This window comes from Etheostoma cragini, chromosome 3 (assembly GCF_013103735.1).
Source record: "Etheostoma cragini isolate CJK2018 chromosome 3, CSU_Ecrag_1.0, whole genome shotgun sequence".
NCBI classification, from domain to species: Eukaryota; Metazoa; Chordata; class Actinopteri; order Perciformes; family Percidae; genus Etheostoma; species Etheostoma cragini.
The window spans coordinates 8,974,728-8,990,812 of NC_048409.1; the positions used below are offsets into that span (position 1 = coordinate 8,974,728).

Genomic DNA, 16,085 nt, shown 5'->3' on the forward strand with positions numbered 1-16,085 from the left:
ACTCCAGCTTCACACCTCCATCTAGCAAGGCTAAGGCTCAAGGTTGGGCCTCAACAAATGAGCAAAAGTATGTATGCTGTAAAATGTATTTTTCTTTCTTTCTTTCTTTCTTTCTTTCTTTCTTTCTTTCTTTCTTTCTTCTGGCAAATTAATTCCCTTTTTTAGGGGGTTAACATACTCAACAACTCACTAAAATTGGCGGTTGCATCAATTTTTCATCAAGTATTTTAAGGGTTTTGTGAGTAAGCGCACAAAAATGGCTCGCTAGAGCCTCCTACAATGTTGAATAAATTTAGCCCCTGCATTAACGTAGACAAACAAAACTTGGTACACATCTGGATCATGTCAAGACGTACAGAAAAGCTCAATGAAGCCATACCCTAAACCAAACAAGAAGTCTGCCATTTTGAATTGAAAGTTTGAAATTTGTGCAGTTTTTGGCCATTTGCACATGTCGTACTTTAACAACTCCTTCTAGAGATTTTATCCGATTAAAGCCCATGTTGCAGGTTTAATTTTGCATAAAATGCGTGCAATTTGCTTGTTGGTACTAAACATTTGAACTGTTATCCATTGTATTTGATGCTGTTGGATATCGCAAAACTGAATATAATACAAAAAGTTGGCACAATTTTACAGTGTTTCATTTTTTCCCCCACAATGCATTGCATGACATCACGTTGGGGAGCAAACAGAGCAGCCTGCGTCGTATTTGGCACTGGTCTGGCCTAACGTGGCTTTTGGTCTTTTAATACTAACAGTCTATGGTCTTGACCAAGTCCATGTGACTTTATTATATTTATAATAATATTGGAGGGAAAGTGAAACACAGCTTAGACGGGGATGTTGTTCGGCTTTTCACAAGATTAGACCGCTAGCTAACGCTACGCCGCCGGACGTTACCACAATAGCGTTAGCCTAGCCTGCTAGGTAAATATTACGACTGTCTTTGGTGTTGCCCATATATGCATCCATGTTGTCAATATCATACATACAGAAATAGAAAGCTTCGCTCCTACGAGATGGGTGGGTTTTTGTACACACAAAGCTAACTGTTTATAGTTAGCTTGTACGGATGCTAGCGGATATAGCTAGCGTCGCGTGGCCAGCCAGAAACTTTGGCAGTACAGTTTCGGTAAGCTAACCACGACAGCGTTGTCGTCCACAATCAACCTGCAGTGATGTTTGAAATGGAGACACGTATATCGTTTCTTTTACCGGAGATTCTGGACATTATTTTCATTGATGACCTTACGTTAAATAAAGAGTAGCCCGAGTGTGCGCGGCCTGGAGGGACGCGTTTTACCACGAGTCGGTGTGGAAGCCAAGCTACATCTGCGGTGAGCAGTCTGCAGACCAGTGGAATGAAGTTCAGATTCTCAGTTTAAGACCAAGTCTGAGCTCCATGATTCATCCAAAGCCTGGACTGGTGAGGATGTTTCCACCTCACAGAAAACAGACTCGGACAAGCTTAAAAAAAACTTTTGATGGATACAACAGTGTACAAATACGTGTACTGTTGAGTATACTGTGAAAATGTTTTATGGAGTTCTCAGCTAATCGTAATCCGTAAAATATTGATTTTGCTCCGATTTAAAAAATTCTATATGGATTTATTTAAAAGTGATTTAATTTAAGTGATGCGCTTTTTTCTCAAATAAAAAGAACATGTGTTAAATTACACTCTGTTCATTGATGTTTAAGCTAACTTTAATGTTTTCTGAAAATACATGTCTTTCCTATTAACCCACGTCCTGATAACAATATAATTCAATATGGTTTAGGGAAGGCATAAACCAACCGTAGGGGTACACTGTTAAAGTAATAATAATAGTAAAAACATAAAGTAACAATTCAACTGGTCACTTCTCACTTCTTTCCTACACTACATCTGGAGTAAAGCTATAATGTCATTGAGTTGTTCAGATGCGCAGTACTAGTACCCTCTGTAGGAGTGGTACCAGTAGTGGATTGGTGTTTGTATCGTTTCTGACACTGCTATTATGAGGTATCACCCTATCTTATTCTGTGTTCCATAGATTATATGACATCAAGGGGAATGGCTGTAATGGCCCAAAATGAATGTCTTGATACTGTCATTAGACGTTTTTACAGACTGTCTGTATGCAGTGAACTTCTTGTTTAGGGATAAGGAGCCTTTCATATGACTCAGTGTAAAGGAATGGTAAAGTATAATATAAAAAATTATAATACTGGTGCGTGCTGGTTGAGGAGGACCATGATCCTGTCTGAAACGTCAAACGGATTTAGGCATCGTCAGATCAGCTGATTGCGGGGCGAGCTTCCCAACCGGCGGCTCACTCGCCTACAGCACCCGCTCTCCACCGCAGCTTTGACACCACACACACAAGCACCGGCCAAACAGCGACACGTGTTCACCGGAGGTTAGGGGTAAACACTTACAAATAACACTCGGGGATGCGTGTACCAGTTAGTTCAGTACTACTGATCCCTGCCACTAGATTGAAAGAAAGCGTTGACGTTCACTTGGTGCTATTCACTGACAGTAAAAAGTAAAGTCATTGTATGCACTGCTGCGTTGCTAAATAAAGGAGATAAATGAAGGAGACTTCCCCACAATCTTGACAATTCCTCATTTGCCTTCTCACGTCTGGCAGGTTTGTAATGATTCGGCTGCTCGCCTTTACTCCTCTTCCACATCCCAGTCAGTCACCGTAGTTCTAGTGCCAGGCTGAGACTTCTCTCCCCATTGTGACGTCATCGCCAAATTGACTTCATAAACCCGCGAATACCAAAAATGACCAAAAACTAACTTTTAAAACTATTTGGAGACATTTTTAAAAATGATATACATATCTTGAGTGCTTTTTGTACGCAATAATCAACAGTGATGGTTAACTTGCAACATGGGTTTTACCTTCAAATTTGGTCTATACCATCTTATGAGGTTAGGGACGAAAAGTTACTAAAAGACAAAGCATTTCAAAGGACATGGTCCCGCCACGGCCATGCGTTTGGCCATCAAAACAGGAAGTGGGTGTAACTCAAGTGTACATTGTCTAATTGGCTCGACACTTTTCAGTATTTATAGATGTCCAACCCTGTGGAGATATAAAGGTTGATATTTACTTAAAGTCACAGCGCCCCCTAATGGCAACAGGAAGTAGGCCTAAAAGTCAATGTGCTATACTTTAACGTACTCCTCCTAAAGATTTTCACAGATCAACTTCTAATTCGGTCTGTGTCATCTAAGGACGTAAGGTCTTTAGATGACACAGATGAAAAGTTATTAAAAGCAAAACTTCGTCCAACGGTGTGGGTGTGGTGTAGCGGCCATTTTGAGCATTTATCGATGAACAAAGAAGTTGTTGTAGCTTGAGTGTACATTGTCATACCTGCCCAAAATTTCTCACGGTTGACAAGGGTCAGAAAAAGTTATGTATGGTCTACATGTGATTCTGAGCAGCTCCCTAAACTTTAACGACGCCCATGTACTTAGGCTACATAACATTACATTTGAACCATTTAAGGTAGAGTCTTGTGTGAGGTGTCATTACACTCAGCAAAGAGTTCCTTCTTCATTGGTAATGTTCCCCCCCCCCTGTGTTTAAACCACGGCCATTTTATAACTGGTGACCCGTTTGAGGAAGAGTCTTATGTGAGGTATCAATGAACTCAGCAGAGATTTTTTATTGGCAAAGGTTTGCCCAGACCCCCATGCTTTGGCCATACCCCCTTTCACAGCTAATGAACTGTATTTCCAAAGTCTTGTGTGAGATATCATTAAACTCAGCAGGGATTTCCCGTTTCATTGCTGATGATTGCCGCGCAAATGCATGGTTGCAAGGGGCGAGCCCGATGCGCACAGAGGCACGAGGGCTCCAACTCTGTTTGCAGCTAAAGGCCCCTATCTTGCACACGCCATAGAGGAGTTTTCAATTTCCATCCAGCATCCACATCGTTTAAATAGCAATTGCAGGTGCATTCAGGGTGCATTCTTAGTGAACTGCTATCTTGAGGCAGCAGGAAGTGAGTCTTAAGTCAATTGCGCAGCATTTCATCGGTCCTCAGAACTTGTTTCCACATTGCATCAGGCTTGTCTATATGTTCATTTGCCAACTTCAAACGCTGTTTTTTGTTGTGAGGACATACAACAGGTTTTCTTCTGACAAATCTTCCATGAAAACCATATTTGTACGAGTATCTCTTTATAGTTAAATGGTGTACCACAACTCCAGTGTCTGCTGGGTCTTTCTGGATGGATCGCCAGTCAAACTTGGTTTTGGACTTGCTTTTCTCACAATCCTGCGAGCTGTTCTGTCTGATATTTTTCTTGGTCTTCCAGATCTTGCTTTAACTTCCACTGTTCTTGATGACTGCCATTTCTTAATTCGATTCCGAAAAGAGGATATTGGCATCTGAAAACGCTTTGCTATCTTCTTATAGCCTTCTCCGGCTTTGTGAGCGTCAACTATTTTAAGCTTCAGTTTTCTAGACAAATGCTTAGAAGAACCTGGGTCCTGGCAAGGTCAGAACCTTGGTCATCACCTGGTCTTTCCAGACAATGTATATGTGCTGTATTTATATAGCGCTTTTCTAGTCTTAACGACTACTCAAAGCGCTTTTACATCATACAGGATACATTCACCCTTCACACACATTCATACACTGTGGCCGAGGCTGCCATACAAGGTGCCACCTGCTCATCAGATGAACACTCACACACATTCGCAACTTGGGGTTCAGTGTCGTGCCCAAGGACACTTCGACATGGGACTGCAGGGCCAGGGATTGGGGCCCCAACTTTCCGATTGGCAGACAACTGCTCTACCACTGAGCCTGAGAACAATCCATTACACTGTCAGGTCTCAGCTTTCCACAGGGGGGGTGCATGCTAGAAACTCAGCAGGGTGCCCAAACTTTTGCAGATGCCATTTTTTTGCTTTTTTGCTTTTTTTTTTTAAAGTGTAAATGATTGAAATAAAATCTAACTTTTTGTGACATGTAATCTGTCATTTGATTCCTGTTAGAGATTTTTCCATCTTTTTTGGCTTCTTTAATAGCAATGTGCCAAGGTATAATGCGCCTGGCTTTTAAATGGAATGGTTTATTGCTCGTTATGCCCAAAACACACCTATGAATGGATGATGACACTTAGTACAACAATTTCGAACCATGCGGCAAGCCCACGGACCCTAGCAAAAGTGCATTTGGAAATGCCCTAGATGCACCTCAATTTAATTCAAAAAAGTCTATGAGGATAATGTATTCTTTCTGTATCCACCCGGTATTCAGGTGCACCACAGTTTCACCAGGTGAGCCTGGGTAAAAAATTGCCATATAGAGCCTTTAGTGTCTTAATCCTGTTGAGGATGAAACACAGGATGAAACAGCATATACTATGTGATTTATTAGCTCCACACAGTGTATACTATTAGAGACAGTACATTACTTCAGATCAAAAGGCCCTGCACTGCTGTGAGTGTAGACGCATTGCGAAGCAGTGTACATTCTATGTCATTCACATATTTTTGTGGACAGAAACATGCAATTGAGTCTAGCAGCGGATCTGACCCCCAAATTCCACAGGATGCAGAACGGCTGCGGATCAGAGATCGGACGGTGTCGGAGTAATTTGGTTTCCAGTAGGTCAATGCGTTCAGACTCCGGAGCAGATACGTAGAGCTTCGATTTATGCCGGACGCCGGAGAGCTCCGCAGCAAGTAAGCACACTGCAGATGAGCACAGTAACAAATAATACATCCGGTTAATTTTCAAAATAAAATTGAGCGTGCTCACACCGGATCATATTTCCCTGCACGACACCTTGAAAACACAGCACAGAGTTGTTTCCTCTCTACTCCTCTGGATGGAAACAAACGTTGGTTTTGTGGTTCTATTCTACGTGAATTTGTTAGATCTTGTGGGTCCTCAGGACGTCTGCTGTCAGTCATGGTGCCACAGCCACAAATCCGGACCTGGTAGGTATTGACAGACGGCGGAGCACGGAGCCAACACGCAGCAGAGCTGATCTGCAGCCGTTACGCATCCTGTGGTATTTGGGGGTCACACAGCCACTTCTCCTGTCTTGTTTTTAACTTCTCCGTGTTATCTTACATATGTAGGCTTACATCTCTTATCCTGCAACAACTCTTCTCTTTCCTTAGTGAGGGTGACACACTCATACACACTCCCATCAGGGTGCAGGTTGGTGTGCTGCAGAGTAATCTCTTACACAGAGGCAGAGGAAGGCACTGGAGGGTGGAAATTAGGTTTCCAGCCTTCCTCCCACCTCTGTTCCCCCCTCAGCCTTTGTGCCCAGTGCCCCTTTATTTATTGTGTCTTGCCTACAATATGAAATCTACACCTGCATACAAAGACCAAATTAGATAGCGTCATTTGTTCCATGTTTAGGTAATCCCTTCTGTTGTTGTCTTTAATGTAATGTTTAAGGGACAGTGGAGATCCCAAGATGCCCATAAAGGTTAAATCAGGCCATTGCAGAGGCCAGCATTGACAGCCATCCTCCAGTGTTTGCGGAGATATACACACAAGCAACAGAGGACACAATAGTCTCCTTCCTCCCCCTCTCAACTCCATTCTCTCTGCCTCCATCCCTCCCCCTTCTCCTCCCCGCAAACTCCATGTCCCATTCATGCATTAGAATAGTTCACAGGGGCGCTCCCCGCTTCACAGGTAATAATAAGGCCCGTTCCAAAGGCTGCCTTCCACATGGAAGTTCCTCTTGAATAGCCAACACAAAGTGAGAACATGTACCGGGTATGAATGGCCTCCTGGGTGCGCCGTATCATTCATGGAAATCCAATCTCCTCGCTTATTCTTTAAGTGGACCAAAGGTGATATCGAAAAGGATTGTCATTGTATAAGTTTTCCCAACCTTACATTCTCATATCGCTACGTGCTCAATGTCAGTTGTAGTCCAAGGATGGTGATGAACATGGGACCAAGGACTTTTGGAAATTCTATATTGACACAAACCTGGACAAAGTCTGTAATTCAATTGGAGTACAAACATATTGCTTTGAGAAAGTGAGATATTTAATGCATGACATATTGGCATCAGTTTCTACTATAGGACTGTTTTTACTCAGCAGTAAGGCCCCTACATGTTTCACTTACTTTCTCACCTACTCATCTGATTTGAGTTCTCTCTTCACCCAAATTTTTACCCAAACTCTTTGGGTAAAAATATTTATGCAAAAGGAAATAGGGAGTTAGGGAATTCAAAATTGCGGTTAACCCTTGTGTTGTCCTACTATTTAGTCTGGAAAGTATAAATTATCACCCCATTCTGTTTATGGTCTTCTTAGCCAACTTATTACCCCTGGCGTTATACTTATTTCTGAAATTCATGCTCAATTAACCTCATGTGTGTGTATATATATATATATATATTAACCTATACCTAGTTTCTGAGTTAAAAAAAATCAACAAAATCAGAGGATGTGGAGTGGATCACAGCCTGGTGTATGTCAATGTTTTTTCAGGAAACTGTTTTAAAACTATTTCAATTTCTTTTTAAATGCTTAAAGTTGAATAATGCTATGAAGTTGAATAAAAACCCCACAATTCAACGAGATTCGATGGAGATCCAATCCTTCATTTTATTTGAAAAACGCATTGTGTAGAACCATCCATGTTATTTTTGAAGCAATTCAAAAATAACTAAGTAACCTATATTTCTGATACAGAAACTTTGAATACAGGTCAAATTGGACCCGAGGACAACAGAAGGGTTAAAGATAGATATTTGAAGTTTTGAAAGCAATCCTAATAGGAGCTAAATAAAATAACACAATACATATGTATACAAAGAGCTACAGAAGCCCTTTCAGGTAAGGTTAAAATAATAATGAGAGCAAAAATGAAAAAAACAAGTTCATCTCCTATGTATTAGATGTTATCTTAAAGTCTATTTCCTATTCTGTAGGATGTATTTTCTCTTACAGTTGACATTTGTAGTTAACTGAAACCTTTAGTAGTAAAGTAAAACCTTTAGTGTATGCTTGTGATTTCCACCAAGCACTTCATTCTGCATGGTGTTCTTCCTATCAAATAGCTTAAAGCCTAGACAGTCATCTCGTACGCTTAATATTATATCTTGTACGTAGGAGATAAAATTGGCTTTAGACACCTTGCATTGCCAGACCTTCCTCACAGTGCTGTGGAGGAGGGACTGGCTGGTCCTTACAGCATCCGGGATATTTTAATTGTGCAACAAAAAAACTCAGATTGGACACATAGTCTAGCTAGCTGTCTGGATTTACTCTGCGGAGATGTGAGGAGCAGTTAACTAGGGATGCGCGAGTACAGCAATATCTGTATCTGTATCTGTTTACCACATGAAGTATCTGTATCCGTATCTGTACTCGGACTGGGCGGAGCCTAACCCGGAAGTGGGCAGATTTAACCCGGAAGTGGGGCGGGTTGTCTTGAAATGGGCGGGGCTTTAACCGGTATGTTATTTTAAGCATTAAATTGATATGGGTCGATCAGAAATTGTTATATTTATTGCTGATTAGAAAACTATTTCCATGACAGCATCAGCATTGAGCTTTAGATCAGTGGTGTTGTCATGGTAAAAACAAACTATATACAGTATATAACAAGTTTTGCAACAATAAATACAACACTGTGGTTGCAATTATGAAGTAAAATGTAATGAACAAGAGTTTTCATACTCATTAATATAACTTTCTTTTTTTAACTTTTAATTTTTCTATGATCAGTGTGGTCCTTTATAGTTTTTTGGTTCTTTTTTATTTTCACACCAGGTATATGTGAGTGTGTGTGTGTCTGTGAGTGAGTAAGAGATACAGAGAGAGAGAGAGAGAAACAAAGGGAGAAAGGGTGGAATGTGTTTTTGTGTGTATCTTAATTTGTAATATTATTTATTCATACCGCAACTGCCTTTTTTTTTTATAAAACACAGCAAGAAAGTTTCAGACACTCCAAAAAACTGGATAGAGCCAGCAGGCAGTTTAAAAAAAAAAAAAACTCTTTTGGCAGAGATGCAACTCGAGTCGCATTCTACCAAGCACTATGTCTGAACAAACCTCACGGTTACCAGAAGTCTCCTGGTTGCTATGTACTAGTTCAAACTGAAGTATAAAACAAACCTGAAGCTTGAAGAAACCCTAAATGTTAACGGAAAAGCCCCGCGGATCTGAAGGGGAGAGAGCTGTTCACTACTCCGTGTTCTGTGTGCGAGTGAGCGGAGCGGCACACAGCAACAGAAGGAATCTATGTGTGTAGGGAGGGGCGCTGGGACTAGCCTATCACAGAATAGTGTAGGGGGTGGACGCTGTGACTAGCACTGTGACAAATACACACATAGACATTAGTGTCTGCAGGCCTTTCTTAAGTGTGGCATGACAGAAGAGACAAGCACTTTGTCTCCTCTCCTTCATTTCTCTCCCCATCTCCTGTCTGCCGAGGCTTCTCCATCTATTCATTTCCTTCATCGTGCGGCCATCTTTCACTCTGTCCATCTCACCCTCGGCCCACTCCGGCATTCCCACCTCCCTCTTTCTCTGTTCCTCTGTTCGTTTTCTTTGTAGTGAGTGGTGAGCTCTGACAGCTCTGGCAGAGACAAAGTGCTGATGCTGGGCTTAAAAGTGACCGCCCCTGTCCTGCAGCCACACAGCTGGGGAGCCAGAGATCCATCACCCCATGGCATACCCAGAGCAGCACAGAGAGAGGGGGGGGGGGGGAACAAGAGGGCAGGTGGAAGGAGAGTAATTGCAAGACTAACAACAACACCACATTCTGCAAAATCAAAAATGATTCCCCACTACAGTGTGTCAAAAGGAATTTACTAAATATCCTGCAAATGAATTGTGAAGTATCCAACATTGGGCTGTGCAATTAACATTGATAAGGTTAAGGCAATTTCTGTTCACATTAAGTATAGTGTGAAAGTATAAGTGCATTTTTAATCAATTCAGAATGCCCAAGTGCAATAACATTGACTGCTCTTAAGATGCATGAATACCTGTAATAAATAATAATCATTGCAATATTAAACACCACAATACTATTCTATTTGGTACCAGTGTTAAAGGTTAAGTTTTTTTTTTACATTAATGAGTTCCCCCAGACTGCCTATGGTCCCCCAGTGGCCAGAAATGGCAATAGGTGTAAACCCGGCCCAGGGTATCCTGCTCTGACTTTGAGAAAATAAAAGCTCAGATGGGCCAATCTGGAATCTAGCCACTTATGAGGTCATAAGGGGCCCAGAGAATTTGGCCCGCCTATGAGAGAGAGACATGATTGCTTTCAAACAAACAAAGTGGCAGTTGGTCATGGCCACACCCCCAGCCTCCACCTTGCCCTCCACTCCTCAAGAGCTAGAGATTCAGAAATGTCACATACTAAGAAAAGCTCATTGTGGGACTGGCTCTAGTGGCTGTTATTCTGCACCAAGGCTGTATTTTGGGAAAGAGACTTTAGATACAGTATTAGTGGACCACTAAGGTCCAAAGAGCACCACGTCATGGGACCTTAAAGCAAGGTGATGGGACTTTAATAGAGATACAGAAAGTTGAATTCTTAAGAGATAAAATACACAGTTTCTCATTCATTCATTGCTCATCACTACAATACTTTGAGAAGTGATTCATTTGTATTTTATGGTCAAAAAATGGCTTTTCAACTCGCATATCACCTACTGTATTTTATTACCCTATTCAATATTGTAGTATAGAACTGTTATAAATATACCACGTTGTATATTTTGTATACCATCATATTTTCATCAATGTCCCCCTTTACGAATTGGGCCTAGACCTAATAACCTTTCAATCAGCAGAGACTTTGTTGGAGATATGCAAAGATTTATTGTAAATATGCATAATATGAAATGCACAGTCTTTGGAGATTAGACTCCATCATTATAAAATTATATTTTTTAAAGGGGTAGATCGACAAAAGATTATCCCCCAATGGAGTCTAGACACTGATTGTGGTGTGAGGAGCCCAAACACCACACTGAGGAGCCCATGGTACCGACCTGAGCAGTAGAGAGAGATGGGTTTTAAATAGGGATGTCAAGCTGTGATTGGCTCGTTAACTTCATGGCCGCTTCTGATTGATAAAATAAAAGTGAACCCCTCTAACAGCTGTTAAGTTTAGAGAGAGAGAAAATGGATAAAGTTTAGAAGTCTTGTAAGTCCTGAAGGCATTTATGCTGTGCTCCATATCAATGGTACCCTAGAAATTCAGAGATCTCGCAAAAGCACAATTTGAATTTGCTCTGCAAGTTACTCTGGCATCGAGTAATGCTGCTCATTAACTACACCCTTGTAGCAGAGCTGCACCAATCACATCGGTGTATGATGTATAGACGGGCCAGAGGTGAGCTAAACAGATGACGACAGTTCAATTTACCAGTTATCTCTGCTGGTACCTAAACTGTGGGTCTCTGGATACGTCACTCCGGGTGTTGTTGTGATTGGTTGTAGTGTTATCCAATTGCGTTCAGTGAGATTTTCAAATGCCGCCCCCACGAGATGAACGACTTTCATTACTTGATGCCATCCCCTCAATAATTGGGAATGGGGGCCGGATTTCTAGGCTCTATCGTTGTGGAAATTTACATTATTTATACCTAGTCCTAGCTCAGGGGTCATCAATAACATTTTGCAGAAGGCCAAAATACAACCAGCATCATCATCAAGAATGAAGTCGTAAACCTAAAGATGGTGTCAGTCACGTGCGTATTAAGTAGCCATGTTTTTTATTTTTTGGTTATATAATTCATCTATAAATTCTCCAGCTGAGATAAACAGTAAGACTACCTGGGCATTCTGTCCAGTGTGACTGAACGTTAGATCCACAACACCAAAACTTACTGACATGTGAATAAAGATGTGTATACGGGGGCGTTAGATAACCTATAATCTGGCTCAAATGAATACGGACATCCATCCATCCATCCATCTTCGACCATTTATCCGGTATCGGGTCGCGGGGGCAGCAGCTCCAGCAGGGGACCCCAAACTTCCCTTTCCCGAGCCACATCAACCAGCTCCGACTGGGGGATCCCGAGGCGTTCCCAGGCCAGGTTGGAGATATAATCTCGCCACCTAGTCCTGGGTCTTCCCTGAGGCCTCCTCCCAGCTGGACGTGCCTGGAACACCTCCCTAGGGAGGCGCCCAGGAGGCATCCTTACCAGATGCCCGAACCACCTCAACTGGCTCCTTTTGACGCGAAGGAGCAGCGGCTCTACTCCGAGCTCCTCTCGGATGACTGAGCTTCTCACCCTATCTCTAAGGGAGACGCCAGCCACCCTCCTGAGGAAACCCATTTCGGCCGCTTGTACCCTGGATCTCGTTGTCCAATGAATACGGACAGCCATCCAATTTTAACAAGCTCATCCACATTGTCAAAATCATGTAAATATTGAGCCATTACATTGAAAATCTTTTGGATAACAGGAGCATTTTATTTACTGTAGTCATCCTAACACTACCTGAACGTCTTTTTCTAGTCTCCCGTTTAACTCTCCACAATGCTGTCTTCCTGCAAAAAGTCACGTTGTGAGATTGACAACAGGATAACAGTTAGCTAGCCCTTAACACCGTAGCTCCAGCGTGGGTTCAGATAAACTTTGTTTTGATGGTCAGCAAAAGAAAGGCTGAGTACCTTAACTCAATTTTGAGCATTCTGAAGCGCCATGAAACAAAGCACCGTGACTGATGTTACGGGACTCTGCCTTGGCTTCTCTACGGCTTTTGAAGTTACGACAAAGAGAACACATACACAATATATTTGATTCAAGATATTTGTCCATGTGATAAAGCAGGTCTTTAATGTACCAAAAACAATAACTCGTTTTCGACAAAATTAAGTTACAGTCTTTTTTGCTTTGCAGGGCAGTGCTAATGTTAGCTAATGTTAGCACACTTAAGATACATTTTGCCTTGCAAGTGACTGACTTAATCATTTTTGTTTTTTCTACCGTGACATTATCAGGTTTTTTAAGACATAACAAAGCTTTTCCAAAGTCACTTTAGACATTAACTTTTTTTTCAGGTTGATTTGTACTTCACATGACTGGAAAACTGATCTTTGTGCTCTACCATCATTTGGACAGTTAAAATTTGGAGGACAGATCACACAGATAGCTATTCCAAACTATTAAACAGCTATGGCTCAGTGGTAGAGAGGTTGCCTGCCAATTGGAAAGTTGGTGGTTCGATCCCCAACCCTGCAGTCATTGTCGAAGTGTCCTTGGGCAAGACACTGAACCCCGAGTTGCCCCCGGTGCTGCGCATCGGAGTGTGAATGTTTATCTGATGAGCAGGTGGCACCTTGTACGGCAGCCCCGGCCACAGTGTATGAATGTGTGTGAATGGTGAATGTTCCCTTTAGATTTAAAAGAGCTTTGAGCATTTGTTAAGACTGGAAAAGCGCTATATAAATACAGCACATTTACTATAAAAATGCATTTGACTTTTGGTACAAACTATGCAGTAAAAGCTAAGAGTGACAACGAGGGAGCTCACAGGCTGTCACTGACATATTACCAGCAAGAAGAAGAAAATAAAATTAATTTGATTTAAGATTAGAAAACGTGCAGGCTGTCAGGTTTAGCATTTGGGTCTCATGACATTGGGCCACATGTCCTAACAACTGAAATAGCCGTGTCTGGGATCCCACTGTTGATGTATTTACTTGCCCCATAATAATAAGAGCCTAATGACGTGGAACTGAGACGGGACATCTGGAAAAGGGATGTGATGGAAAAATGTGGTGTGATCCTTGACTTTATTGTCTTTCTTTACTCCTTGCCTTCTTGATAATGTCTCAGCTTCAGCAGACTGATCAGTGAGAGCAGCTGAATCCTGGTTAAATCCTGGAATGACAGTAAAGTAAAAGATCAGGTCTATTTCTCCCTTATTACCAACACTGAGCTGCTCAGTGGCAGAAGTGCAACTTGCAGCAGGTGTAATGGGTGAGTGCATTTCAATGAAGTTCAATTTCAAGTACCACTTTATTTATCCTTAGAAAAGAAAATTGAGTGTGCAGCAGGATATCGAAAAGAACGCATACACAGAAAAATGCACCAACAACATTGTAAACACAACAGGAATGGCTGTGGCTCAGTGGTGGAGCGGTTGCCTGCCAATGGGAGGTTGGTGGTTCAATCCCTGTGTGTAAATGTTGACGAGCGGGTGGCACCTTGTACGGCAGCCTCAACCACAGTGTGTGAATGGTGAATATTTCCTGTACTATGTAAAAGCACTTTGAGTAGTCGTTAAGACTAGAACAGCGCTATATAAAAACTGTCTATTTACATTTTTACAACACAGGACACACATCAACACATGGAGACAGTCTTCTCCTAAAGTCAATGACAGAATCCATTCGGACAGTACACAGGTCAGTATGTCATAATGAAAAATGACAGGAATAAATTAATAAATGAACATGTACTATATAAAGATTTCATAAGATGTCACTCAAGTGAATTCAGGTAATAGTCACAGGAAAAATAATCCCTGGCAAGTCAAGTTCGCAACATAGGTAGCCTAAAACGGTGACCTGAGGGGAGGAGATTAAACTCCCCAAAGAGTGGGTGATAATGACAGTTTAAAATTTGGTTGGCCTTACTCCTGACCTGTTTATCATATTTGTTGCGGCTGTGGTAGCTGCACCCCACCCACCTTAGAAGATACATTTACCAGCTTTGTTAGCTTACACTTGTTTGTCATCGAAAGACCTCCGTACCACACCACAATACAAAAATAATAAACAAAATGATAAAATACTGGTAAACTAAAGTCATCAGAGCCCTGCACATGCTGAATGATTTTATCTTCCTCCAAAAAAAAAAATGTCTCTGTTGGGCCTTTTTACAGGCAGCATCTGTGTTGCTCTCTGTCAATAATGCTTCCTAAATATTTATATTCGTCTACTGTCTCAACAGTCATCTTCTGAATAACAGTTTATGAAACACTGTGCTGTGATCTACAGACATCAATAAGCACATCCTTTGTCTTGGAAACATTGATAGACAGATGTAAGTTTTCACACCACGCAATGAAATCAACTGAAGGACCATGCCCGTCCACAAGCGCTAACTATAACATTGTCATCTGCAAATTTCACACAGTGCCTATTCTCAGACTTACTCATACAGTCATTTGTGTATAAAATAAAATGCAGTGGTGAAAGAACACACACCTGAGGAGAGCCTGTGGAAGTTAGGGTTAATGGTGTCTTATTCCTCAAAAGCCCTAACACATTGCGACCTGTTTGACAGAAAATCCAGTATCCAGACAGTTGAGTTAGGGCTCAAGTTAAAAAGAGCCTGACGTTTCTCAGCTAACAAGTATGGTTGAATGGTATTGAACGCTGAAGAGAAGTCAATAAAAAGGAGCCTAGCATGAGTTTTTGAGGATTCCAGATGTTAGTGAAGGGCATTCAACAATGTAAGTATTGATTCCTCAACACCTCTGCCAGCCCTGTGAGCAAACTGGAAAGGGTCTAACTGTTCCTTCTCCTTCCTTACCTTCAGTAACTACTGCTTAACCAACCTCTTAAAAGTCCCCATCACCAATGAGGGGAGAGCAACAGGTCGGAAGTCATTCAAGACCATTGGGTTCTTGTGCTTGATACTTGGAATGATTGTAGAATGTTTCCAAATCTTTGGCACTATATGCGTCGGGAGTGATTGACTGAAAATCACTTTAAGATCTCACTTAAATGACCAACACAAGACTTATGAACTTGACCACTGATGTTGTCAGGGCCAGATCTTTTTCAAACCTTTGTTTGTTAAAACAGTGATTTGACCTTAAATACATCAATATCAAGATCAAAAATAGAGGAATAACTGATACAATTTTAACTCATGTGACTGATTTTTGCACTAAAATCACTGTTAGAAAATCTCATATAATAGCTATTTAATTCATTTGCTAGCTGATCATAAGTAGTTATTGTCAGAAAACGGTATATCACTGAAAACACCAGTGAAACATTTACTCAGCTTTTCTCCTCCACACCCGCCCTCTCTGGGCTCTCAGGGGTCTCAGTCACTGAGCTTGTAGATCATTTCAACTGTAAAATTACAA

General features: G+C 41.5%; 2 long non-coding RNA genes across 2 annotated transcripts in view; both read left to right on the top strand.

Moving 5' to 3' along the window:
* LOC117942353 overlaps window positions 1-16,085 on the top strand; it is an 84,566-nt gene that overhangs the window by 42,813 nt on the left and 25,668 nt on the right. The gene's annotated exons all lie outside the window — the stretch shown is intronic.
* On the top strand, window positions 533-7,755 carry LOC117942352. Its single transcript, XR_004656111.1, has 3 exons — window positions 533-543; window positions 2,181-2,185; window positions 7,674-7,755. It is a non-coding gene; the product is annotated as an uncharacterized LOC117942352 (long non-coding RNA).